Source organism: Podarcis cretensis (genome assembly GCF_951804945.1).
Source record: "Podarcis cretensis genome assembly, chromosome: 3".
Classification (NCBI taxonomy): Eukaryota; Metazoa; Chordata; class Lepidosauria; order Squamata; family Lacertidae; genus Podarcis; species Podarcis cretensis.
The window spans coordinates 46,242,209-46,269,788 of NC_137172.1; the positions used below are offsets into that span (position 1 = coordinate 46,242,209).

The 27,580-nt window shown below is 41.0% G+C and overlaps 1 protein-coding gene across 2 annotated transcripts in view; it reads right to left on the bottom strand.

Annotated features, from left to right (window-relative positions):
- Positions 1-27,580, bottom strand: part of CHRM3 (cholinergic receptor muscarinic 3) — a 241,749-nt gene that overhangs the window by 108,700 nt on the left and 105,469 nt on the right. For both annotated transcript variants that reach the window (XM_079969516.1, XM_079969517.1), the window contains exon 3: positions 8,165-8,246. The gene's annotated coding sequence lies outside the window, so the exon portion shown is untranslated. The remainder of the gene's footprint in view (positions 1-8,164; positions 8,247-27,580) is intronic.

The following is a 27,580-nucleotide window of genomic DNA, read 5'->3' on the forward strand; positions in this document are numbered from 1 at the left end:
AGGCACAAATACAAGATGGGTGACACCTGGCTTGAGAGCAGTACATGTGAAAAGGATCTAGGAGTCTTGGTTGACCACAAACTTGACATGAGCCAACAGTGTGACGCGGCAGCTAAAAAAGCCAATGCAATTCTGGGCTGCATCAATAGGAGTATTGCATCTAGATCAAGGGAAGTAATAGTGCCACTGTATTCTGCTCTGGTCAGACCTCACCTGGAGTACTGTGTCCAGTTCTGGGCACCACAGTTCAAGAAGGACACTGACAAACTGGAACGTGTCCAGAGGAGGGCAACCAAAATGGTCAAAGGCCTGGAAACGATGCCTTATGAAGAACGGCTAAGGGAGCTGGGCATGTTTAGCCTGGAGAAGAGGAGGTTAAGGGGTGATATGATAGCCATGTTCAAATATAGAAAAGGATGTCACATAGAGGAGGGAGAAAGGTTGTTTTCTGCTGCTCCAGAGAAGCGGACACGGAGCAATGGTTCCAAACTACAAGAAAGAAGATTCCACCTAAACATTAGGAAGAACTTCCTGACAGTAAGAGCTGTTCGACAGTGGAATTTGCTGCCAAGGAGTGTGGTGGAGTCTCCTTCTTTGGAGGTCTTTAAGCAGAGGCTTGACAACCATATGTCAGGAGTGCTCTGATGGTGTTTCCTGCTTGGCAGGGGGCTGGACTCGATGGCCCTTGTGGTCTCTTCCAACTCTATGATTCTATGATTCTATGATTCAATAGGAACCCTATAGCTTGTATTACTCCTTTCCTTATTTCCCCTATCTTTTAGAAAAAATAGCCCCAAGTATATTGGTGGTTTTGCTAATAATGTGATGGAGAAACAAGATAAATGAAACAAACGGGGGAAAATGTGACTTTTACATGTCACGGCTTGAATCATTTATTTTCTTCCTTTGGTGTCAGTTCAAAAAAAATAAAAAATAAAAAAATCCTTTGCTGTCTGTATTAAAATGCTGCATCTGATGAGGGTCAAAACACAGGTCAGAAGCATTGAGTGTGTTCCATGAAAATAATTTCCTCACTATTAACAAGAAGAGCTTCAAAAACCATAGTTTCCTTCTCTCAGAGGACCTCTAGGGTAAAACTAATTATGGTTTCAAAATACAGAAATAAGATTGACTAAACACTTTCTCTACTTATGGGATAGCAAAATGTGTTTATTGCTGGAATATAAGCTACTGGAAATATTAGATCCACCAAGTGATTTGGAAACAAATACTATACAGAAAAATATATCACAAGTTGAAACAAGCAAGGAATTGCAGAAAGCTGTGTGTGTGTGTGTGTGTGTGTGTGAGAGAGAGAGAGAGAGAGAGAGAGAGAGAGAGATTGGAAGAGAAAGCACTACTGGCAGACCATTATTAAAGTTGAAAGGTTGCCCTTGCCAGGGGTGGAGGAAGGGGGGTGCGGTGGGGGTGAACTGCCCCGAGTGTCTTTGTTGAGGGGGGTGACATTTGGCACACCACCCGCCCGCGACTCCCAAGCATACCCTGAGCCGTCAGGGGAAGGGGGAGCTGTGCTGCTTTGCTGGTAGCATTGCCCCCCCTTCCCCCTTCATTCTGACAGCTGGGGGAGGCTTGGGAGTCGAGGGTGGGTGGCGCGCCGAATGTCCTCCGTTGGCAGTTTGCTCCATTCCCCGCTGCAGGGCACAAGCTGCTCTGTGCACCCGAGTGGCTATCCCGCGCCTGGGAGGGCACCTTCCACTTCCCTCCCCCCCTCGGGAGCATCCCTGCCCTGGGCAGCGCAGGCATATGCTCTGCCGCTGGCCCTTGGGCATTTCCTTTTAAAGCAGAAATCCCAAAAAAATCCATTTCCTTCTTTATTTTAATATTAGTGACCAGGTCAACTTCTGAAGTAACACACCATGGCCACTGACAGGGTAACGCTCAAGTTCCCACTTCCACTGTGGTATCTGAACACTGATGGAAACTCTCTACCTGCCATCCTTCCCCTCTGCTAAATAATGTGAAACAGTGAGGCAGAAAGGAAGGTTCCATTGATGCAACCCTGTCGTGTCATCCTCCAAATCCCCGCTCCTCATTTTCTTCTTTTGTTCAAACACCCTCCCTCCACCCCTTATCTGAATTGCTGTTCTGGTGTTAGCTTCTGGGCTGAAGCAAACCCATTTCCTGGGAACCTGTCTGACAACTATCCCAGAGGGAGTGGGAGACCTCCCTTTCTTCTTTCTTTCTACCACAATCAGAACAACGGAGAAAGCAATGACATGGGGGTGTGAGCGACTTCAGAGGTTGTTCACTTTTCAAATAAATTTTAAGGTGTGTGTTGCAGGCTAACAAAACTCATACTTCAACTAAAAAATATGAATTTCAGAAACATTACTTTTTGTTACAGATAGGTAGCCGTGTTGGTCTGCCATAGTCAAAAAAAAAATAAAAAAAAATTCCTTCCAGTAGCACCTTAAAGACCTTTAAGACCAGTTGGTCTTTAAGGTGCTACTGGAAGGAATTTTTTTATTACTTTTTGTATTACACATGAAATGAATCTACAAATTAAAGTGACTTCTTAACAGCAGTATCATAAACATTCTACATTGTATGATTTTGTATTGACACTGAACTTATTTTATGTACAACTATAACCTATTAAAAATTCTAAATCCAGAAGAGGGGTGTGTGTGTGTGTGTGTGTACATTAGCTTAATATTAAGATTAGCAATAAAGGTTAAAATATAATTAAATATATTAATACAGATTTCCATTCTGTCTGGACATCCTTTGGAGGAGAAGGAGAAATTGAACACTACAATATTTTAATCATGTAGAATTTTGAAGAATCCTGTAATACAAATATACTAGGTTAAGTTAATGTGCTGGAAATAAACACACTGCAGTTTGGAAAAATATTTTTAAAGAATAAATCCTTCAATCTTCACTGTTCTGCATTTAGACTAAATTTAAATTATAGCTGCTGTCCCTTTAGGCAAAACTTTTTCAAATAAAAATGTATGAAACATATTCTTAAATAAGTTGATATAAACTGTTCACATACTTCCAAGAAAAAATTGACTTCTAGCTGTGTTATGTGCAAAAGCCAGATATTTCTATTTATATAAATTTCATTTGTATCAATCTATGCTTTGAAAAGGGACGCAGGTGGCGCTGTGGGTTAAAGCCTCAGCGCCTAGGACTTGCCGATCGAAAGGTCGGCGGTTCGAATCCCTGCGGCGGGGTGCGCTCCCGCTGCTCGGTCCCAGCGCCTGCCAACCTAGCAGTTTGAAAGCACCTCCGGGTGCAAGTAGATAAATAGGGACCGCTTACCAGCGGGAAGGTAAACGGCGTTTCCGTGTGCGACTCTGGCTCGCCAGAGCAGCGATGTCACGCTGGCCACGTGACCCGGAAGTGTCTCCGGACAGCGCTGGCCCCTGGCCTCTTAAGTGAGATGGGCGCACAACCCCAGAGTCTGTCAAGACTGGCCCGTATGGGCAGGGGTACCTTTACCTTTACCTTTACCTTTATGCTTTGAAAGATTTACAAAATAGCACATGGTACTCGAGGATGACTCTTAAAATTTCAGGCACTTCAGAGAGTGTGTAAGGAGCCTGGAGTGTCAAAACAATTCTACTTATCTGTTATCCAATGCAATGAGAGCTGATGCGCTGGCAAATTGGTGCACCATACATGATGAACCATGAGCAAGAAATGAAACTACTGTAATTTGTTAAAAGCTGTTCTTTAACTTCAGGGCTGTTATGGTTTTATGTTTTATTTTGTTTTTAAAACTTTTTTACATATTTATTGTCAGCTACCCAAAGAAATGTATGTTAAGGGGCAGCACACCAATGTTGTAAAGTAATAACAGTAAGTTTTTTAAAATAGTACATAATATTAAGTCAACAATATGCATATAGAAAGGGTGGCGATGTGGGTTAAACCACAGAGCCTAGGACTTGCCAATCAGAAGGTCGGCGGTTTGAATCCCTGCGATGGGGTGAGCTCCCGTTGCTTGGTCCCTGCTGCTGCCAACCTAGCAGTTCGAAAGCATGTCAAAGTGCAAGTAGATAAATAGGTACCGCTCCAGCGGGAAGGTAAACAGCATTTCTGTGCGCTCCTCTGGTTCGCCAGAAGAGGCTAAGTCCTGCTGGCCACATGACCTGGAAGCTGTACACCGGCTCCCTCGGCCAATAAAACGAGATGAGCGCCACAACCCCAGAGTCGGTCACGACTGGACCTAATGGTCAGGGGTCCCTTTACCTTTACCTTTTTATGCATACAGTAGATATTAATTTTCATACTAGTAGTTTGATTTCTTAAACATATTTACTTCAAGATTACTACCGGATGTTTTCTTTACCTAATCTTTACTAATACAAAGTTTTAAACGTAAGCAGAAGTATTTTCAACGTTTTAAGAAAATTATTTGAGGTTCCAATGCTGAGCTCAATAAGGGCTACACATTTCTAGCAGTTTCTAGCACTAGTATGGACACTCTTCAACCAGTTTGCTCATGTGATAAGCAGTGTGCAAATATTATGGGCTTCCAAAATAAGTCACTCTCAAAACTACTAAATAGTGGTCAAAATGATACCTTTCATTTGGCAACTTATTAGGGTCGATGGGAGTTGGAGGCCAACAACATGCAAAGCGCACAGCATTGGCTACCCCTATCGTAGATAGATGCCATAATAGAACCATCAGTTATTACTTGGAAATTATGACATTAAAATCAGTAGCATTAGTTTCCAAATAAATAGGTTTAGAATCCCATTTCCTACAGTCCTTGAATTTTTTGTTAATGCACAAAGGTGTTATTGTATAACAGCTACAGTACACTGTACTTTTTATGTTCTACTTTTTACCCTATAAAAATTAAAGATGACATTCAGCAGCATTTCTATAAATTAAACATAAAGCTCTTTAATAAATCAGGAAGAGCACAGTCTTTTATATTACTTCCATCTACTTCTCATAGCTCTGTCCCCACTAGGTGAAAATTTATCGATAACATGACATATCCAAACAGCTAAAAACTGGATGCAAGAGATTTCACCAGCTTTAGACCTTGGGCATGCTGAACTTTCCTAAGGGGGAATGCGTGGGAAGCATGGGTTGGGGTCAACAGGGAATGTGATAGTGGGCAAGCACATTTCAATGGCCCTCCATGCAGTGTTAATCATGAGGTTCCTAGAATGCATGGGCAGGGAATCTCCCACTGAAAGAGTTCTGAGGAAAAATAAATACTTTGTTCCATTCTTCCCAAGAAAAAAACTGCAGTTGCTCTTCATACAGATGCCTTTACTTTCTTTCAGTATTTTCGATTCTGCCCCCACCCATAAAGCAACAGACACCCAGAGCCTGAAGCCATAGAACGTGGTTAGAAATTGGGGCAGTTGGATTCAGGGCCTGGAGAACAAAACTGGCAAGAAGAACGAAGGAACTGTCTTGCGAGTGGAGCCTATGTACCAGCTGACTAGGCTAAAGGAATCATCCTGTTGTTGCACTGAAAAACATTTGCCATTTGAATGTGGATGGGGGGAGGAGAGGGGAGATGGCTTAAGAAAAGCCACATACACATGGAAGTAGCATGTATGGGCTCAGAACATTGACAGTGGCTCTGCTTCTAAAACTAGAATTGAAAAATAATCCCAGTGGTGTAGTAGAAAGACATTGCACTGCAGCTAACATGCCAAAACTGTAATTTAGGGATGCCAGCTGTGCTTTACTGTGCAAGCTTCTGTGTCCTAGTTCCAGTATGTGGAAACAGGGGGTAAAGCCTCATTCCAGGATTCATTTGAGCAGCTTAGCACTGGTCTTGATAGAACAAGGTTTAGCTTACACACTGACAAAATGTGCTGTATATCAGGTTTTGCTCTAACACTTTTGTTACATTATTTCCCATTAATAAAATCTCAAAACATACTTGGTAGCATTGCTCTAGCAAGATTTTGCCCGTGCTCACATACTCTCTTTAAAAGTAATTTAAGGACACATTAAAAATAAATAGTTGCATGGCTGCTCTTAGATCCTTAATTGTTCTCTCTGTTATTATTCTTGTTCCATATGGTCAGGGCATGAGTGGTAGGAAAGAAGCCCCTACAATCAATCAACGTGGGAGAATATCAGTGCAGCTTAGTGGTAACATTTTCACTCTTATGTCATCTGTATCTTCGGATTGCCCTTAATTCTGTCAGAGGCAGTAGCTAGACAACTGTGCACTTTAGGCTACTTTCATAACTACCACCACTTATTAATACATAAAAATGAAGTACACAACCTCTGCATTCATTAGGCGAATGGGACTGGCATGCTTAATTTTTTACATAATAAAATGTGTGCAACTACGGATGTAAGACACTAGATATTTCCAGTTCATGAAAGCAAAAGTTTCACCACATGGGGGCCCATGCATATAAATATTAGTCACACAAAAAATTATGGAATTTCATAGTATTTTGGCTGGAAAGCTCTGTAGCTTAGCATTGTGCAGTCTCAAGCCCTATCAATTTCCGCAAATATTTCAGTGGCTTTTGGTACCGCTGACCATAGTTGTATTCTAGACTCATTGTTCTCTGGACAGAAAGTACAAGACAAACGCACATGACATTAAATACAATTTTCAACACATTTTGCAGCCTCCTGTCTCAAGGTCTGCGTTTTCAAAACTTTTGAGCAGCTGAAACGTTCAACAGGTGAAATGTTCATTAAGATTCTGTCACCTCAGCTGCTAAGCTGCTGGTTGTGCTTGGGGGAGGGAGATAATTTCAAGACACTGAAGTTGTTACTTTACCATAGTTACTCCTGCTCCCATGATATCTCACTTGCCTCTATGGGTTCATGATAAGGGTGTCTAGAGCCACCTTTTTCAGAAAGGGGTATTATGTACATGTAAAATATTACTCTATTCTAATTTCTCACGCTAGCAAGGTTATGCTTAAAATTCTACAAGGAAGGCTCAAGCAGTATGTGGACCGAGAACTCCCAGAAGTGCAAGCTGGATTTAGAAGAGGCAGAGGAACCAGAGACCAAATTGCAAACATGCGCTGGATTATGGAGAAAGCTAGAGAGTTCCAGAAAGACATTTACTTCTGCTTCATTGACTATGCAAAAGCCTTTGACTGTGTCGACCATGGCAAACTACGGCAAGTTCTTAAAGAAATGGGAGTGCCTGATCACCTCATCTGTCTCCTGAGAAATCTCTATGTGGGACAAGAAGCTACAGTTAGAACTGGATATGGAACAACTGACTGGTTCAAAATTGGGAAAGGAGTACGACAAGGCTGCATTTTGTCTCCCTGCTTATTTAACTTATATGCAGAATTCATCATGCGAAAGGCTGGGCTGGATGAATCCCAAGCCGGAATTAAGATTGCCGGAAGAAATATCAACAACCTCAGATATGCAGATGACACAACCTTGATGGCAGAAAGTGAGGAGGAATTAAAGAATCTTTTATTGAGGGTGAAAGAGGAGAGTGCAAAATATGGTCTGAAGCTCAACATCAAAAAAACGAAGATCATGGCTACTGGTCCCATCACCTCCTGGCAAATAGAAGGGGAAGAAATGGAGGCAGTGAGAGATTTTACTTTCTTGGGCTCCATGATCACTGCAGATGGTGACAGCAGCCACGAAATTAAAAGACGCCTGCTTCTTGGGAGAAGGGCAATGACAGGCCTAGACAGCATCTTGAGAAGTAGAGACATCACCTTGCCAACAAAGGTCCGTATAGTTAAAGCTATGGTTTTCCCAGTAGTGATGTATGGAAGTGAGAGCTGGACCATAAAGAAGGCTGATCGCCGAAGAATTGATGCTTTTGAATTATGGTGCTGGAGGAGACTCTTGAGAGTCCCATGGACTGCAAGAAGATCAAACCTCTCCATTCTGAAGGAAATCAGCCCTGAGTGCTCACTGGAAGGACAGATTGTGAAGCTGAGGCTCCAGTACTTTGGCCACCTCATGAGAAGAGAAGACTCCCTGGAGAAGACCCTGATGTTGGGAAAGATGGAGGGCACAAGGAGAAGGGGACGACAGAGGACGAGATGGTTGGATAGTGTTTCCGAGGTTACCAGAATGAGTCTGACCAAGCTGTGGGGGGCAGTGGAGGACAGGAGTGCCTGGCGTTCTCTGGTCCATGGGGTCACGAAGAGTCGGACACGGCTAAACGACTAAACAACAACAACAACAAAATATTACTTACGTAGTCTAGATGGTTAACACCATCTGCTGCATCAAGTACTAGCCCTCCCTTTTGGAAAGCTGGTCTTGTATTTGCATGAAGGCTGAAACAAAAACAAAAGGGAAACTATTAATGCATGTAATCCACACTTGGGCTGAGAAGATCAGAACACAATTGGCCATTTCCCAAGTCCCTTTAGATCTCACGACAGTCACGAAATAATTTCAATATCATTGTCAACATTTATATAAATTGCTGCTGAAATATAAAACTGAATCTCAGCAGCAAGTTAAAAAGCACAGATCCCAGTATCAATCCTTGAGGGAGTCCCTACATCTTTCCATTTGGAGAACTGTCCATTTATTCTTTCTGTCTGCTTTCTGCTATTTAACAGATTCCTGATTCACAAGAGGAACTCTCCTCTCATTCCATGACTGGTACTCTGGAGTCTTTGATTAGGTTCCTTGTTGAAAGCTTTTTGAAAGTCCAAATACACTAACTATATGGACCAAATTAACTCTATCCATATGTATGTTGATATTCTCAAAGAACTCTAATAGTTCATGAGGCTTATGCTTCAGCAAGGCTTGTATTTCTATATGCTTACTTAATTTACCTTTAACAATACTTTCCACTAGTCTTCCTGGCACATACGTGAAGCTAACAAGCATGGATTTTAAAGCATCCCTACTGGACCCCTTTGTGAAAATTGGAATTACATTGGCTACTTTCTAGTCCTCAACATCTTATTAGCTTGATTAAGTTCTGTGATAAAACAAGAATGCTTTAAAACAGTAAGTCTGTAGGTGGCAGAGAGAGATGGAGCAATATTGATCCCCTCTAAAAAAATGCAAATGAAATGTAGATTCACCACACCTTCTCACCACACTAGATTTTTATATTATTGCTCTTTTAATGATGGGGAAGTAAGCAATCACAGTAGCATCCCTAACCTTATTTACAAGTAAAGTCTTTGATTTCGGTGAGCTATATTTTGCATCAGGCAGGCGTTTAACAGAGATGACCCCCAAATTACTAGGCAATGTCTTCATCAGAAAGGAGAACCAATCTCACAATGTTTTGATATGGACCCAATAAAATGTTTCAACACATTAAAAGAAAATGAGGCTATCAGGTTATAAAGAAATACTTTAATATCTTTGGTCAGGTCATTGGGTTTCCTCTAAATCAGCCTCTCTCAACCTTATTGCTCCCCTATATGTTTTGGACTACAACTCCTATCGCCCTTGACCATTGGGCATGCTGGCTGAGGCTGATGACAGCAGACGCCCAAAACACCTGGAGGGCACCAGGTTGGGAAAGGCTGCTCTAAATAATGCTCAACCTTGAATAGTTAAGAAATTGGGGCAAGAATGTACACAGCTGGTGCATAAACTTTGTAATAGACTGGAATGCTGTTTAGTCCTGTTGTACTTCTAAGGTTAAATCAGAGAAAACATTCTGCTATCTAAACCATGGAACAAAATTGACAGAAACAAAGCACTTAGTTAATGAGAAGCAACAGAAGGAATACCAACTGGCTGTCACCTTCCATTTCCTGTTGTATGTTTAAAAGAAAACGACAAGAAGTGTAATCATTTCCCTCTATACTAGACAATGTTGCCGATGCAGATTTTCAGTAGCCCCAACCTTTTCACTGAAGTACGATTTTAATCAAACAGATGTGCCCTGCATATTAGCTGGCTGCCTCATTCTCATGTCTCTGGCAAAGCAATATACTGCTGTTAGAATTGCTGCAATGTGGGGGCAGACACAAAGTTATCTCTGAATTTATGGGACAATAAGCTTCCACAGGAGACTTACTGATGGATTTTGACAAAATGAAATCACCACCAGCTCCTCTCTTGTGTTGAAAATGTCCACATTTCTTTATATTACACCTTTAATTTCCCTCATATTAGACTTGAGAGATGAAACGAGGCTATCGTTAAGGAAAAGGTCACCTCTCTACATGATTAAATGCACCTACTTTCTAATTGCACACAGCTTATCAAGTATGTTATGATAAGCAGCTTTGTTTTGCAACAGGAGATACGTGAATTTAAAAAAAAATAAATGGGTGGGGTGGGGTGAAATCCAGAAAAAATCCTCCACCCCTACTTTAGGAGAGACAGTAGGAGAGAGGAGACAAAATATATGGAAAAGAGAGAAATAAATAAATACATAAATAAATAGAAATAGAAATAAATAAAAATTAATTAATTAATTAATTAATTAATATTCCAACATTTGTTTGGGCTGTATGAGGTGTTGGGGGAACACACCCTTGTATAAAAGTGGTTAGGAGATTGTGTCCCTATGAATGCCAAGCTCTCAGTTATGGAACAACACTTTAGCAAATGTGCCAGCCCTCAAGCAGAACCAAGTGGTGGTGTCACATATACAAACATGAATTTAGATAACCAAGAAGAGTTTGACCAACAGTTCTTATACTGCCCTGTTGTTTTCAGTGGCCTTGTTTTGATTCAAATCCTTGTCACCATTTATACCACCAGAGTGCACTTTTGGAGGAATTGATCCCAATTTCTCCAACAGTGAAATTTACTGCAATGGTTAGCATGCTGGACACAGGTTGGGGGCACTGAGATTCAGCTTGCCATTCAACACTTCAACCTATGAGCTGACTGTGGGCCAGAATTATTGTTGCATGTTCCAACCATCGAAGCCTAGTCAACAATCTAGCCTCCAACCTAATTCTACACCACCTGCAGTTTCCAAACCATCTTCAAAGTCAGCTCAAATGTGGATAAAATAGTGCTTGTTTAAAAGTATGTCATACAGTTAATAATGCAGATGAAGCCAGGCCCAATGACTACAGACTGCACGGTCCATTACATAACACATGTAGCTCTTGTACATCCATCTTTTTATTCTCTTTTTCAAAATAGATTTGGTTTTTACTTATTCTAATGACGTCAAGTAAGAGGAAGAAAAACTAACAGCACAATTTCCCTGCCGTAACTCATTTTTCCATAAAGACACAATAGAGTCAACCAACACCTTCTATGTCAGAAACTTGGAAGAGGCAGAAGAGCAAATTCAGAGCCAATAATGAATAGAATATGTCCATGTCAAGCTACTTTGACAATATTTACTATATTTTAGGACTCTGAAGATTTTTTCAGTGTTTAGTTGTCTTAACATGGGACTGCTTGATACCTTCAGATTCTAAAAATGTTTTATCCAAAAGATTTTTAAAAAGTGATGTGAGAAAGATGCAAGACGCCATCATATTACAAATCATATACTTTTGAGTAAAAAGAAAGCTCTTGCTAAAACAATGTATACGTAAAGCTTAAACAGCCCCCTGGATGAACCCAGACAACAAACGTAGCAATATTCTTATATCCAAACATTAAAATCATGTATCTGTGTTAGCTGGGAATGCCTGAGAAGTGTTTAGCATCCATTCTTTAAATGTTTTCTCTGGTGCACTAAAAAGAAGAAGAGGGATAACAAACAGAAATTCTGACAGCATTGACTTTCTTAGGAAGAAAGGCTCTTATGGAGCTGATTTCTTTTTTAAAAGTAAGCAAGCTATTTTAAAACTTATTTCTGAGAAAGAAAAGAAGTTCTAAATCACAGTTGGCTGTAGTAGTCACAAGCTCTCTGAACTCTATGGGTAGAATATAAAGCTGAACTTCAAACAAGAAAAAATAAATCCAACTGATTAAAAGCAGTGGAACAATGGAAACCATGACTCTCTTACTCGGAGTAGACCCAATTAAATTAATGAACATGTCTAAGTTAGGTCCATTAATTTTAATGGGTTTGCTCTGAGTAAAACTTAGTTGGATGCTGCACTAATCATTCCAAACCTATGCAATCTGTAATTAAAAGAGTTGTCTGAATTAAAAGACTCCTCTGAACTCTAGTGAGTAGAGTTTGTGGTCTGGTGTGGCGGTGGTTCTGTGCATGGCCATTTTCTGACTACTTCAGTCATTGGAGGGATACAGAGCCTCCCTCTTCGGTCAGATGGGTTGGCACCAAAAGCCCATTTGAATGAGCCAATCGGGGGGGGGGGGGCTGGTTGCAGCCCTCATAAGAGCAAGCTGCACCCAGGGGCCCCTCTCTCCTGGATTGCCGCTGGCTTTCCCACCCGCCCACCCTGTTTCTTTGTGGTCCTGACTGAAGGTAATAGGGCAGGCTGGTGGACCTTGCTATAGAATACTTGGTCACTGCATTCAGGGCCAAGGAGGATTTTTTCCTGCTGACAAACTGGCCGGTCTGCAGGCTTTCACCTACTTCATAGCAAATGTCACAACTTTTGGAGGATAAGTCATTGGAGTGTATCATGAGACATCAGGTACCCTGATACACAAGTCCAAGAAAGTTTTACTTTGCCCGGAATTTCACTCAGGAACCATGGGCTATAGAAACCTTCTGGCTGGCAGCCCTGTTGGGTCTACTCAGGATCGATCCACTTTACCGATCAACCAGCAGGCAGGCTGCTTGAGACTAGATGCATACCCAATGCATTCACCAAAACCACAGTATATTCCCCATTATCCTCATTAAACATGGGTCACCAACCTTTTGGGTTCAGTGGGCCTATTTGGGATTTTGAAAAAGTGGTATGGTTACCAGTCACTAAATGGCTACCATGGTGATGTGGCACAACACAAAATGGTTAGTTACAACTTCAAAAGAACAAAAAAAGAGACAGGACCAGAAAAGCTACTTCCCTCCACCCCCAAATCAATACATAAAAGACACCAACATCAGCCACCACTGTGCAGTAAGTATTTGTTTCTTGATCTCCTTCAAAGGCATTATAATTACTGTCCTACCCATGCTGACAGAATATATAATTTAATTGCATTTAATGATCTCTCTTTCTAATTGTGGTGTCAGGTCTGCATCCTATTGATGTCTGCTGATATGATGAAACTGTACCTTACAGAGATGTTACTAGGAACTCCACAAGCGGCAAGAACAAATGGATTTGCTCCCCATTCCACCCAAGCAATAGACTAAAGAAGGACATTGAATAAACTGAAGTGGATGCTGCTGCTTCCTGCTGTAAATCTAAATAACTTTCAAAGGTAACTTAAGTATGGTTAGTGATATTAATTGCTACCTTGTAACTATGCTGTGATTCAAGCCTCTGCCTAAAAATATTTTCCATGACTGTGAGATGATCTCCACTGGAAAAAAACAGATTGCTCTTCAAAGGAAAATTTAGAAGGAAAACTGCCAAAACTGAGCTTAATTCTTTCCCTTCGATCTTCAATGGTGAACAGGTGTTTTTTGTTTTTTGTTTTTTTAAAAAAGAAACTATGCCTCAGGAATAAACAGATGTAGGTGAAAGATAGACTGTGACCTTGGATGTTTTGGAGAAAAATGGTAACATGAAGTGTGGGGAAGAAGAGATTCCAAATCTCTGAAGCAGTTCTGAGGTGGCTTGAGGAAAGCCTTGGGCAGATTTGGGCTGCCATTTATTTTTAAAAAAATGTATATACCACATTTCTGCAGCAGAGCTAACAACCAAACTACAATTTTAAAAAACAGCAGCAACATGGGCAATAAAAGCAGCTCCTAAAACCATGTTCACTGACCATTTCCAGCAAGTTAAAAGCCCTAAATAAAAACCGAAAAAACAGCCTCCAAGATTAGGCCATATACCCTCCAACATTTCTCTGATGGACGTCCCATTTCACAATGATAATTTTACTATTTATATCCCACACATCTTACTGGGTTGCCCCAGCCACTCTGGGCAGCTTCCAACATATATAAAAACATTTTAAAAATTAAAGTTTGTTTTCTTTAAAAAAAACCAAAAAACTTCCCTATAAAGGATTGCCTTCAAACGGCTTAGGGGTTGGATAACTCCATATCCTCCAACATTTCTCCAATGAAAATAGGGACATCCTAAGGAAAAGTGGGATATTCAGAGATCAAATCAGAAACCGGGACGACTTCTCTAAATCAGGGATGTCCCTAGAAAATAGGGGCACTTGGAGGATCTGGGCCTATAGCCCATCTAGTCCAGTTCTTATTCTCATAGTGGCCAACCAGATGTCTATAGGAAGCCTGCAAGCAGGACCAGAACACAAGGGCATTCTCCCTTCCTGCGGTTTCCAGCAACAGTATTTGAAAACCTACTGCCTCCAACAGTAGAGGAAGAGCATAGCTATAATGTCTAGTGGTCCCTGGTAGTCTTATCCTCCATGAATTTGTCTAATCTTCTTTGAAAGCCATCCAAGTTGGTAGCCATTAGTGCCTCTTGTGAGAGCAAGTTCCGTAGTTTAGCTAGGTGACACATGAAAAAGTACATTCCTTTATCAATCCTGATTCTTTCAACAGTCAGCTTCATTGAATGTCCATGTTCTAGTGTCGCAAGGGGGGGAGGGACCTTTCTCTACCTCTTTTCTCCATTCCATGCATAATTTTATAAACTTGTATTGTGTCAGCTCTTAATCACCTTTTCTCTAAACTTGTTGTTGTTGTTTAAGTCGTTTAGTCGTATCTGACTCTTCATGACCCCATGGACCAGAGCACACCAGGCCCTCCTGTCTTTCACTGCCTCCCACAGTTTGGTCAAACTCATGTTGGTAGCTTCGAGAACACTGTCCAACCATCTCGTCCTCTGTCGTCCCCTTCTCCTTGTGCCCTCCATCTTTCCCAACATCAGGGTCTTTTCCAGAGAGTCTTCTCTTCTCATGAGGTGGCCAAAGTATTGGAGCCTCAGCTTCACGATCTGTCCTTCCAGTAAGAACTCAGGGCTGATTTCCTTCAGAATGGATACGTTTGATCTTCTTGCAGTCCAGCACCATAATTCAAAAGTATCCAAAGAATGCTTTGGAAGAACAAACAACTTGAATGTACTGTGTAGTTGTGACATTAACCAAAGGACTGCATGGGTGTCACAATGTTGTTCACATATGGATTCTTGGCTGCCACTACAATTCTTCCACTTCAAATCTACACAATGTGTTGTGGAAGTTGTTAGCATTTGTCTGTCTCAAGAGACAATGGAGTGCAACTCTAGGGTGTAAAACACTGGAGAATCACACTGGCTGCTGAAGCTGCAAAGACCAGTAAATCGTAAGTGCTGCCCCCATGTTGTTTTTGCTGTGCAAGCAGCATTGAAGTGTGTCTTTTAGAATGTAAGTCTGGGGGCAGGGACCATCCTATTTTTAAACTTTGTAATCTGCTCTGGGAATTTTTTGTTCAGCTGAGCAGTGAGGTAAAAATACTAGGCAAGCCCAAACATCCGTGTTAATATCCATCTGGGTTTTCTTAAATACTTTTCTTATTCTTACAATCCATACACAAGCCATTAGTGATTTTATTCCAGATTAATATATTACTAAAATCTCATAAATATTGTGCACACACCTTTAAATATAGATAGACCAATGAAACTAGCCAGATAGATGAAATGAGTCACCTATTTAATAGAAAGTCAACAATTTGGAGAAATAAGAATTATTACTAAAAACAAAGTTAAGAATTTAATTGCACACAGCTTCTGTCTTTCCTATTTTAATTTTCTTTAAACATTTTTAAATGGTCTATTAATTCTGGTTGGACAAGAGTCAAAACTAACTCCCGCTGTTAGAAAGAAGTGTGCAATGAAAATGCATGACTAATCAGTGTGATGAAACACAAACCAAGACTTTATTTTTGCCATTTCACTCTGCAGGAAAAGTCAGTTTATGTGGCTTAAGGAATTATTACTCTCTAGATGCCAGCAATTGTAATATGTTTGCTGGTACAGAGACATGGAGCATAAAGAGAGACTACAATCTTTATACGCTACAGCTTTCTTTTGAGTTACACTCTATTGCCAAATATGGTGAATACTTCTCCTTAGTTGTCACTCACAGATGAATATCCAGTTCAGGCAAAGCTTCTGAATTTCAGCTCTAGCCATTTGTTGCTGAAAAGGTTGCTGATATTATACTTGCTGGTATGGGTGCCAGTGAAGTCAATGATTTTTGACCTAACAGAATATAGAGACCGGTAACTTAAAAGGAACACATGTTACAGCAGGGTAACATTCCATTCCGCACTCCACAACAACACAGAATTAAAAACTGATCATTGTATCTGCATAGCCTATTTTTAAATACTTGCTTTCATTAGATTTCACTTTCTAGGTTGCAATCCAGAAACCTCTCTAGGTACAAATACATTGCACACATGCATTTTGATTTCTCACTTAATCCTTCCCCAAATAGCTTCTTTTGCTTCATTAGAAACATTTGAAACTGTTCCCCTACTCCAAGTTGGGGTTATGTGGGGGAGACGGGGCAGGGTCCGTGATGTGGGCTGTGTCTGCATGCTACTCTCAGTGCCGGGGCATGGCTTGGAAGGCTACTCCCCACCTCCCCTTCTTTTCTGGCACCCACCTGGCCCACCCTGGGTTGCAGAGCAGGTCTTGATACATATCACTGCAGGACTCAGTAGGGATTATTTGCTTCTCCACACATTGGTTTCTGTGGGCAGGGTTTTCTTTCTTTCTTTTTTGCCTGCTCTGTACTGCACCTTATGAGTGCAGGGTGGTGAGTGTGGCTAATTTGGTCACATTTGGCAGGTGGTTATGAGTGATGGAAGGGTTGTCAGATGAGCAGGTGGGCACCATTAGACACCTTTGGAGCTGAGGAGCAGATTTGGAGCGCAGCCCCTCTTGGCTGTGCAACCTGTGGGGCTGGATATGGAACATATTTGGGGTGCCCAATCTCGTCCGCAATGAGTTGTGTAGCCCTGGTGGTGGGGAGAAGAAGACTCAGGTAAAGGGTAATGAAAAATGGATGCAAGTGCCCTGAGCAAGGTAGCTCACAGAGGACCAACGCCAGGTCGTCGTTATATACAAAAGTCTTTATTGAAGTTCAGTTTCCATTCCAAAGCCGTAGCGCGCAGCTCTACGTCTTAAACCCTAGACCGCCGAAGTTCCGTCTGAATCTCCTCCCCCCTGACACCAGTTTAAGATCCTAGCCCTGCTCCACCTCTTCCTCTGCTCTCTTCTCCTCTGGGTCCTCCTGTCCGCTGGGGCATTCCCCTTTCTGGACTCTTCTGACGCTGAGTCCCCTGACTCCTCCCCCTGTCTCCTGCGGGCTTTAGGACCCGGTTCCCAATCCTCGTTCTCTGCTGCCCTGCGCGCCTGTACTTTTGAACTTGGCTCTCGCGCCAACCCAGTGACCTTCCTCCTGACCGTTACACTGCTTCTGTCACTGCTTCCCTCTTCCGGGATGCTAGCTGGACCTGACCTCCCCTCCGTTGCCTGACTCTCCGATGGAGGCGTGGTCAGCCCTGACTCCTCTTCTCTCCCTGCTGGGGGAGACGCTACCCCCGATACCTGGGACTCTTCCCCCCCACTATGCTCAGGTGGGGAAGCTGGTCCTGATCTCCAACTGCTGCTCTGGGAGTCCCCGCTGGCCCCTTGCTTCTGGAGTGTCCCCCTTGGGACCCCCCTTGCCCTGGCCACCGGTGCCCCCTTCTGTGAATCTTCCGATTCGCTGGAGAGGCTCATGGAATCTCTCGGGCCACTGTCATCTTCTCCTACGCTGCCCTCAGATTCTTCCCCTTCGCTCTCCATCTCCCCTCTTCCCTGTGCTTCTGCTCCTGAGCCCCTGACAGTAATGAAAAATGGATGCAAGTGCCCTGAGCAAGGTAGCTTGCCCTCATTGAGTTCAAGTATTGCTGCTCACATACAGTGTTTACCCTCTACTGAAACCTATATTGAATAAAATGTAGCCTTGGTTCAACACCCCATACTTGTGTTAGGTCTTTTGGTTTCTGGCAGTTCTCACTTGCTCCCCCCACTCAAAGAATCCCTAGATCAGAAGTGAGGAACCTTTTTCATCTTGAGGGCTACATGGCAGTGGAAGAGGTGGCCAAAGGCCAAAGGCCAAATGAAACTTCAATCCAAGTTAAGGGGTTTTAAGAGGCTTCCTTTTGCAGGCGGAGAGATGAGGCAATGCCAGTACCTCTCACTAATAGAGCCTGCAGGGCTAGGCAGGAGATAGGCATCCATCCCTACGGCTATTATGGGTGCCTCCTTCACAGCCAGAACCAGAGCCTGAAACTGTAGTTGGAGTTTACTAAAGGCCAGAAATATAATCTCCCTGCTTCATTTTCTTTGCAACTGCTTAATGGTATTGGTTACTTGCTTGTGTTGCTTATAAGAAATCTTGAGTTCTTTGTTCCTTTTAAAAATCAAATTAAAAACAGAGGGATTCCTCTGCAGAGCAACTCTCCAGTCCTACCTGGCATCCCAATGTGGGATTAGCTCTTAATTAGCTCTTAATCAGAGTGGACTTCAAAGAATCGATGCCTTGGTCCTCCAGGTTCACTATGATAACAGAATATTTTGTAGCCCTCAAATAAAAAGATAAGCCAATTGTTATGGACAAAAGTCAAAAGAAGCCCTACCATTACCACCAGCAAGAATCAGCACTATGTGATAATCAAATTATTATCAGCACAGAAACAAATCATATGTCAGAGTCTTGACAAAGCCATGATAAGAAAAGCACTGGCATGTATTTAAAAAGTGAGTCAGAATAATCCATTTAAGCAGCAGTACTCCTACAACTTCCCATTTGTGTTTTATTTTTGTTATCTTCTGAAAAAAGCCATACAGAGGAACAGTCACTTGGACTAAACTTTGCTGTAAGAATTGTGCTGTAGCATTGTATTCTGAGCTTTACACTAAAATCTTTGACATTTGTATTCTGTGCCTGACTTTGTAAGTACACTGCTTTCAACTCAGTTCCAATATGAAATATACGGATAACATGCTGTCCCTCACTTCACCTTTCTATTTCAGGTAACTGCTGGTTTCTGGCATGTTCAAAATGAACATCTAGTCTAGTACAAAGACACTCCAGTTTCATTTGGAACCTGTAAGCATGGATGTATTATGAATAAATATTTACTTATAAAGTGTTCTGATACCGGTGACTCATACTTCATCTTCAGTTAAGCTTTTATATGCTCCCTTTTAACTAAATTATAAAATATAAATATATAGCATTTAATTTGTCATATCACCAATGATTTAGCATAGACAGTGAATAAAAACTGGCCTAATCCCATTACTAGTATTTATATTTTACTTTCCTAATCTCTTCTCCAAAGAAACTGAGAAGATGAACTCTTGCCTGTCATACAGCATGAACATCATGATGGCATTTTGCAAAGACGCATTTCAGATTTAAATCTGACAGGCGTTGGATAAACTTCCTGTGGCTTCTTTCTGATGGCAATACAGGATCACATCCCACAGGGTCCACCTTTCGCAGCTGGGACCGTACAGTGGTGCCTCGCAAGACGAAAAGAATCCGTTCCGCGATTCTCTTCGTCTAGCGGTTTTTTCGTCTTGCAAAGCAAGCCCATTGACGGCTTTGTGGATTAGCGCTATTAGCGGTTCAGCGGCTTTCAGCGGCTTTTAGCGTCTTATCAGCTTAGCGGATAAGCAGATAAGAGGCTTAGCGGCTTAGAAAAAGGGGGGAAAGGGGGGGAGTCGGAAAAACTCGCAAGACATTTTGTCTTGCGAAGCAAGCCCATAGGGAAATTCGTTTTGCGAAGCGCCTCCAAAATGGAAAACCCTTTCATCTAGTGGGTTTTTCGTCTTGCGAGGCATTCGTCTTGCGGGGCACCACTGTAGTTCTCTTTTGCTTTGCTTTGTTTGTTTTTAGTAGCTATCTAGAATATAAATATGACTGCTAGTTTTTAAATGGTGGGAAAAGCATTTGCAAAGGTTTCGAAATTGTTTCAGGGAAACCTGCAACAAAGGAACCTATGAAAACGTCTACAAAGAACAAAGATACATACTGTAATCAAAAGGTGGCCTGGAGTATAACTAATTCAGTTACGCAAATGAGCCAATCTTTGGCAATTCTGTCGCCTGTTTATTTTAGTAAAGGAATGTTTACAGGATTTAACATCCTGGTAAATAAGAATGCATGGTAGTTCTCAGGGTGTGCCACAGTTAAGAGGCAATAGTTTCAAGGACACCAAGTAATGTAAATTATGTCCATTATCCTGAAATTGCTATTGCCTCTCATAAAAGCCTTAAACAATCCTTGTGGAGTCAGTCAAGGAAGAAGGAAACCAAAGGGTTCTCAAGCTGTCAGCTTACCACTTGCAAGAAGACTTGTCTTGTCTAACTCAATTTTTGTTCTACCCCTTTTCATGAGTTCAGGGCATTATATTGGCTACTTTCCAGTCCTTGGGTATAGTGGCTGATCCAAGGGATAAGTTACATATTTTTGTTAGAAGATAAGCAATTTCACATCTGAGTTCCTTGAGATGTCTCCTGTCTCCTGTGAATGCCATCTTTACCCAGCAATTCATTGGGGGTTTTTTGGTTGTTGTTGTTAATATTAATATACTGCCCTATACCTGGAGGTCTCAGGGCGGTTCACAGAATAAAATTAAAGTATAAAACCACAAAATACATAATCAAAATAAAAACAACCTAGTAATCCCCCCCCCAAAAAAAATAAACATATTTTAAAAGGGAATAGGATGTCAATCAACCAAAGGTCTGGTTAAAAAGGAATGTTTTTGCCTGGCGCCTAAAGGTATATAATGGAGGCACCAAGCAAACTTCCCTGGGGAGAGCATTCCACAGACGGGGAGCCACTGCAGAGAAGGCCCATTCTCGGGTTGCCACCCTCCAGACCTCTCAAGGAGGAGGCACACAAAAAAGGGCCTCAGAAGATGATCTCAGGGTCCGGGTAGGTTCATATGGAAAGAGGCAGTCCTTGAGGTATTGAGTTCCTGAGCCATTTAAGGCTTTATAGATCAAAACCAGCACTTTGAATTGGGCACAGAAACTAATTGGTAGCCAGTGCAGTCGGACCAGAATCAGTGTAATATGCTCAAACCGTCTTGCTCCAGTGAGCAACCTGGCCACTGAATTTTGCACTAGCTGAAGTTTCCAAACCATCTTCAGAGACGGCCCTATGTATAACACATTATTATTATCTGTCTTAGTTCTTCAGACTCGCCTCCTGCAAAGGTTGGCAGTGGTGAGACTGGTCCCTTGTTGTGTGAATTTGGCATATGGGTAGTACAATCAGATAGTATGTATTTAAATACATATATACCTCTCTCTCTCTCTCTCTCTCCCTCTCTTAAGAAAATTGAGCTGACAAAGATGTGGGGAGGGGAATTTTGATATGTGACTTACAATAATTTCTCATTATTTTTCTTTTACTATAAGAATTTCAGCTGAGCAAGAGAATTTAAACATCCAGTATACAGGCACACTTCAGAGATATTTACACTACACTGTGTAGTCCAGTCGTGGCCAAACTTGGCCCTCCAGCTGTTTTTGGACTACAACTCCCATCACCCCTAGCTAACAGGACCAGTGGTCAGGGATGATGGGAATTGTAGTCCCAAAACAGCTGGAGGACCAAGTTTGGCCACCACTGGTGTAGTCTAATAGGCCCAGAACCCTTTGCTGCTGGACGGAAGAGGAAAAAACCAGCTCCAACCCTAGCCAACTCCACTCCTGTGTTTAGAAGAGGGGTGCTGGTAGCAGGTAGCTTCCTTCCCCTGGAAGCAGCCAGGCTACTTGCAGCTGCACCCGCATCCTTGTAAGGAGCAATATCTGTGAAATGCAACAATAAAGCAAAGCACAATAAAGTGAGGTATGCCAGCATTTGGTAGCATACTCACAGGACCATACCTCATAGCATACTAATCCTGTTAATAAAAGTTGGGTCCTTTTTCTGAACTTAAGGCATTGCACTTTGCAGGATGCAATACGATCTGATGAAAAGCCTTGAGAATACACAGCCTATCTAGGAGATGGTTAGTTGAAGACCTATCTTTATGACAAGCTTGTGCATTCCTTTAGTACTCGCCCACATTTTAGAGAGCCTTATGGGAGATGTTTGTTACCACCACCTGTTACCAGAGTGCTTGCTTTACACATGAGTGGTATGTAGATAGAATTATTTGCAGGAATGTGCTATGCACATATTAGTCTGCCCATGCCATCGAGAATTTTTGCACCCAGGATCTCTTTCCATTGTTATATCGCTATAGTATAATGTTTTCTGTCAGAGAAAGAAAGAAAGAAAGAAAGAAAGAAAGAAAAGCAATCATTTCTCATTACTGTATCAAGGTTATTCAAATCCAGGCCATCCAGAAGAGATGACCTATGATGAAAATGTATATTCTTCTTCATTTAGAATTGTACTTCCTGCAGAATTCTGCTGCACGTACATTAACATTTTTAAAAAGTTAAACCTCCTTTGCATTTTGCAAGATAATTAACAATTAAACATCGTGCAAAATGTATGGGAAGTACAACATTTAAAAATCTCTTGGCAGGTATTTGTTCCACTAGCTGGGCTAGCCTGTAATTTCTCTACATTGTTCATTTCCCATAGATGAATATTTGATGCCCAATCAAATTTCTTTGCATTTTGGGGGGAATGGGGGGGAAATCACTATTAGTAAAGATAGCTGTGCAGATGAAAGAAACTTGAAGGATAAATCTTTTATAAACAACTAGGAAGTCCACTTGATGAGGGAAAATGTGCCTGTCTCTCAGTTTATTTAAAGAATCAATTTAATCCATGATAGAAAACTTAAAAATAGGGTCTATCAGCCTTCTAAACATATCAAATAGGATGCACTCAATAAAATATTGCAGAGTAACAGAAGTATAATAATAGGGCAAAAGGCTGAATCATGAAATAATATCCCCTTGTTTTAAAACACGTGTTATTGTCTGTTAATCATGAGCATGTGTTATTAGCATGGGCATATTAGTTAGCATATTATGTGTTAATATGCCTGTGTTTCATTCTTCAAAGCAGACTTTTTGTTTCTCTTCCCTATTTTGGAAGGAAGAACAGACCTTGATCATATGATCAAGTGTGCATTATAGATTTAAAGAAGGACATTTCTGGACATGTGTAGGTCAGGCTAGGGATTTGGTGGATACTGATAAGGTGACCACAATCTAGCCTGAACTATAGGAGAATGCAATGAGATAGGATCAGGTAACAGAAACTGGGAGGTGAGGCACAGATTAAAAGACAAGGGAAGTAAATGTAAATACACATGCATGCACATTACATTGTATAAGACAACACTGGTCACACTTAAACTGAGTAATAATGAGACAAAGAAATATGTGTCTAGAAAAGAATAATTTTTCAACAGAAGTAATGACTGAATAACAATAAAGTGCACTGGAGCATATGCAGAGTGAGTTTCATTATTACTAGTAACTGCAGAGTCTTCCTTCTGCGAGCAGAAACAGCATTGTCATAGCAGACTTTTCCGTAAAGGGTTAGATTGCCAGGGTTTGGCAGCTTGCTTTACATGAGAAGCTTATGCAACATCACAGACCGAGAAGAGGAACTAAATTAAACATCAAATTTACAGATATTTGGATGCCTTTCATAATGCGTACTGGCAAATATGCCCCAGCATTAATCTTACCTTCCAAGCATGCGCCCACAGATCTGTGAACGCAGATGCTCTGAAAAATAAGCATAAAGTGTGTGTTCGTTTTTCCTCCTCGAATTTGTATCCACTTGATGAAATGGATTGGCAGTAGGCCAGCAGGATTCAGGACAAACAAAGGAAAGTACTTCTTCACATAACACATAATTAATTTATGGAAGTTACAGCCACAAGCTTGTAATAGTGGCCACTGCCTTACATGGCTTTAAAAGGGTATTAAACAAATTTGTGGAGGATTCATGGAGCAACAGTGAGGGAAGGGCTACTACTTCATGCCCTGCTTATGGGATTCCAAGAAACATCTGTCTGGCCACTGTAAGAAAGGGAATGCTGGACTAGATGGAAACTTAGTCTGATCTACTACTGTTGGTCTCATTTGTGAAAGGTTGCATGCCTCATTGCAAATCCTTAATGCCTGCTATTTAAAAAAACCAAAAACCCCCGAAACTAAATATATCTGAAAACATATTCGTATGAAGCATTGCTTTTAGCAATGTGATCAAATGAACATACATATCATGATAACTGATTGAATCACCTTGCACAAGTCTGATATACGCTAGAGAAAAAGGAAGGTAGACGAAGAACATTGCAATGCACCTTCTGTAATACTTTCTGCAAATACATAAAATTGCATGATACTGGACCAGCAGTCTTTTTCAAATGTTGACTTCATTAACAATTTTTCAAAAAATATTTCAGAAGTTGAAACTGGTTCAGAATTTCTCTCTTTCAACTATTTGCTTAGTTCTTGTTTCTAAGTAGCATATGCCCCTGTGCAGAAACAGCAGAATTGATTTATATTTAGAACAAGTTTCCCAGTGCAGACGAGTCAATTAAAGTACAGGTGCAAACCTTTTGAAATTTTGGTTTCAGTTAAAACATACTGATTTAAATGTATTTATATGCATTCCTAACTTTGCATAGGATCAGGCTGCAAAAGTTGCAGCGTTTTAAGAATGCAGGAGTTAAACTTCACAGAAGCTCTGCTGAACTGGACTAATAATCTGCTGCTGCTTGAGCATAACAGCCAAGCACTGGTTTTGAAAATGGGAAGTTTGGCTCCCAGCCCAGCACTGTCTTTATTCTATTATAAATTAAGTGTGCATGTACTACAGTTCATTGGAACTGATTATTTCAGTCTTTGGGTGCATATTTCTGGCTCCTTTAACATCTGAACATCTGGTTCAAAGCATTTGTAAACAGAAATACATTGGTTGATACTATCCTTATGCTAATTGAGAAATCTTCATTGGCTATAGACATAAGTTCTCAGTAAGTCAGGTTGTTGTCAACAACAACAACAACAACAACAGTAGTGTGGAAGGTTCACTGCAGTTTTGCAACCAAAAATGCTGGTTCACACCTATAAGAGGTCTGTTTGGAAAGGTTCAGAGACCGGCAGACTGAAAACATCCCATTAATTTCCATAGTTATATTTCCAAATACTTACTTACTTAATTTACCACGCCCTGCACTTCAATCAAGCTATTGTCTTTAGGGCTTGAATACAGTTGGGAACATAACTGAAGTTGAATCCAGACAAGAAGGTAGAATGAGATTGTTGGACATCCTTTTGGCAAATAGAGTGTAGGGGGGAATAAGTTAGCTATAACAGACTAGTTCAGAATTTCTGGTTATGCAGCTTTGAACTTCTCCTACACCCAGTTTGTTCAAATTAATATTTATTTATTTATTTATTTATTTTAAAATAATGATGGCATTTGACTATGCCACACCCAAACAAAGGTGGAAACTACACACAGATAAAAAACATTCTGAAAATGCTTTTTTAAAAAAGCGTTTTTAAAAATACATTGAATTTTTCATAAGGCTCACCATTGGCATCTAGTGTCACAGTGTATTTTATTTGCAGCTATACAGCTGAATCCAAAGTGTTTTGACACTTATGATAAATAAGTGTCAAAACAATTTAGATACAAAGCAAGATATAAAACCATAACCTCGAAAGCTGTTGGAAGTACAACAAAATCGAAACTCACCACCTTCAAAATCAAAATACAGATTTTAAAGTCTGGGCCTCTCAGTTTTTAAAGGTTATTTAAAAGGCCTGCGTAAGCAGCAAGGCCTTCATCACCTGCCACCTCATTAGGAAGGCTGTTCTAGGTGAGAGAGAATCTTATATGTACATTGTGCTCAAAGGCTGCATTAGATCCTTCTACTGGTTAAATATAAATATATAAAAGTTCTACACTGCATACAATATGTAAAACATGGTAAGTAGTACTATCATGATCATATTACAAGCTTCTCTCTCCATTGTTTACACCACCGGCACTATTTCAACCAGTTTCCCAAATCACAGGTCATATTCTTTAATTTCTCCATTTGCCTTACTAAACATTTTCTCATAATTTTTCTTCACCAAGCATGCCTTCCCACTCAGTCTTGTGTGCCTTCCTTCCTTCTCTTACATTTGCAGGTTGCCTCTCACAAGTCAGACCACTAGATTCTCTCTCCTGCATTTACTATATCTAAAGAACTCCTCTTGCATTATGTATGTGTAGACCAACCATTCACCTACTGCACTGAAATGTAAACGAATTTCTAGCTTGTGGACCACCTGAAGTATGGTTGTTTCCACTCACATTTTATGCTCTTGAAGTGGGCAGAGATCCTTAAAGTATTCTCTATCTATTTTTAGTTGACACCGATTATTCCATTCATCTGTGTTTATAAATCCCAAGCCATTTCCATCTCTCGCAGTTAAACAGCAACATTAAGGTAGCGTCAAAGAAAGCAATGCAAATGCATTTCAATTAACTCGCTAAAAGAAAAAAGGCTCCATATCTTGGCTGTAAGTTCTTTTGCCCAATAGATGCCAAATACTGATCAGGACACTTCCTTAGTGAGTAAACACCTTTATATATGAAGAGATGTTCTCTAAAATATGATGGTCCAGATCATTTAGGGGATTAGGGCTGCACTGAAAATTCATAGAACAGCTAATACAAAGCAAGCCCTGTATGTTCTCAACAGTTCTTATCAGTAAGTGGGTGGAGCATTCTACAGAAGCAATATCTTCTGAAGACTCCTCTGTAGCAGCCCCCACTCAGACTTCATTACAGGAGTCTGTTGTTGGGAATACAAAAACATGAAGGATGGTGGCCAGACCTCATTGTTTACATAAATGATAAGAACTATTGGGCAGAGCTGCCACCTGTTATTCCAGGAGCAAAGCCAGCGCTAGCGGTACCTTTAATCTCTAGTATACTGCTCACTTTTTGTTAATAAAATGGAAGTCCACCAGTAGTCCACCACATAGCCTTTCACACTATCCCAATGGCAATGGCACACTAGTTAGCGGAGCCATTCTGCATTCCTTTCAATATGTTTTCTTTCAGCACAACGTTAACTGAATATTTTCACTCACTTCGGTTTCACAAAGCACTCACTCTTTCCTTAGCTCTCCCAAGACAACTTGCTTCAAAATGTCATATTTTGCCTAACAAACACTCGTTCAAATCTATCATGTGTACTGGAATAGATGTGAATGTTTCTCTGAGTCCTAGGGCTGGCTCATACAGTATTAAGAAATGAGGTGCAACTGGCTCATACGTCTTTCCTGGCTGCTTCTGATATTAAGGTAGGACTTGCACATCTCAGCAATGGTGCAGTCTATGACTCTCAGAAGATGCCTATACCTCTAGGTTCTTATGCAAAAACAAAAGAAAAAACAAAAAAAACACCCCATGTGAACAAGTTTTTATTTTCCCCCTACACAAGTTGTTTGACTCATTCTCATTTTCCACAGAGAGCACATTCAAAGAATCTCCACACAACAGGACAGCCAATTAACAGAGTCCCTTCTTCTCAGATCACAAAACGTTTAAGAATTGCTTGCATATGCTACAGTTACCTTTTGACAAAAGAATGCATATATTCTTCCTCAGTTGTACTCTACTGCAATGCCATTGTGGGACAGCAGGGGTGCCTTGGTTTTGA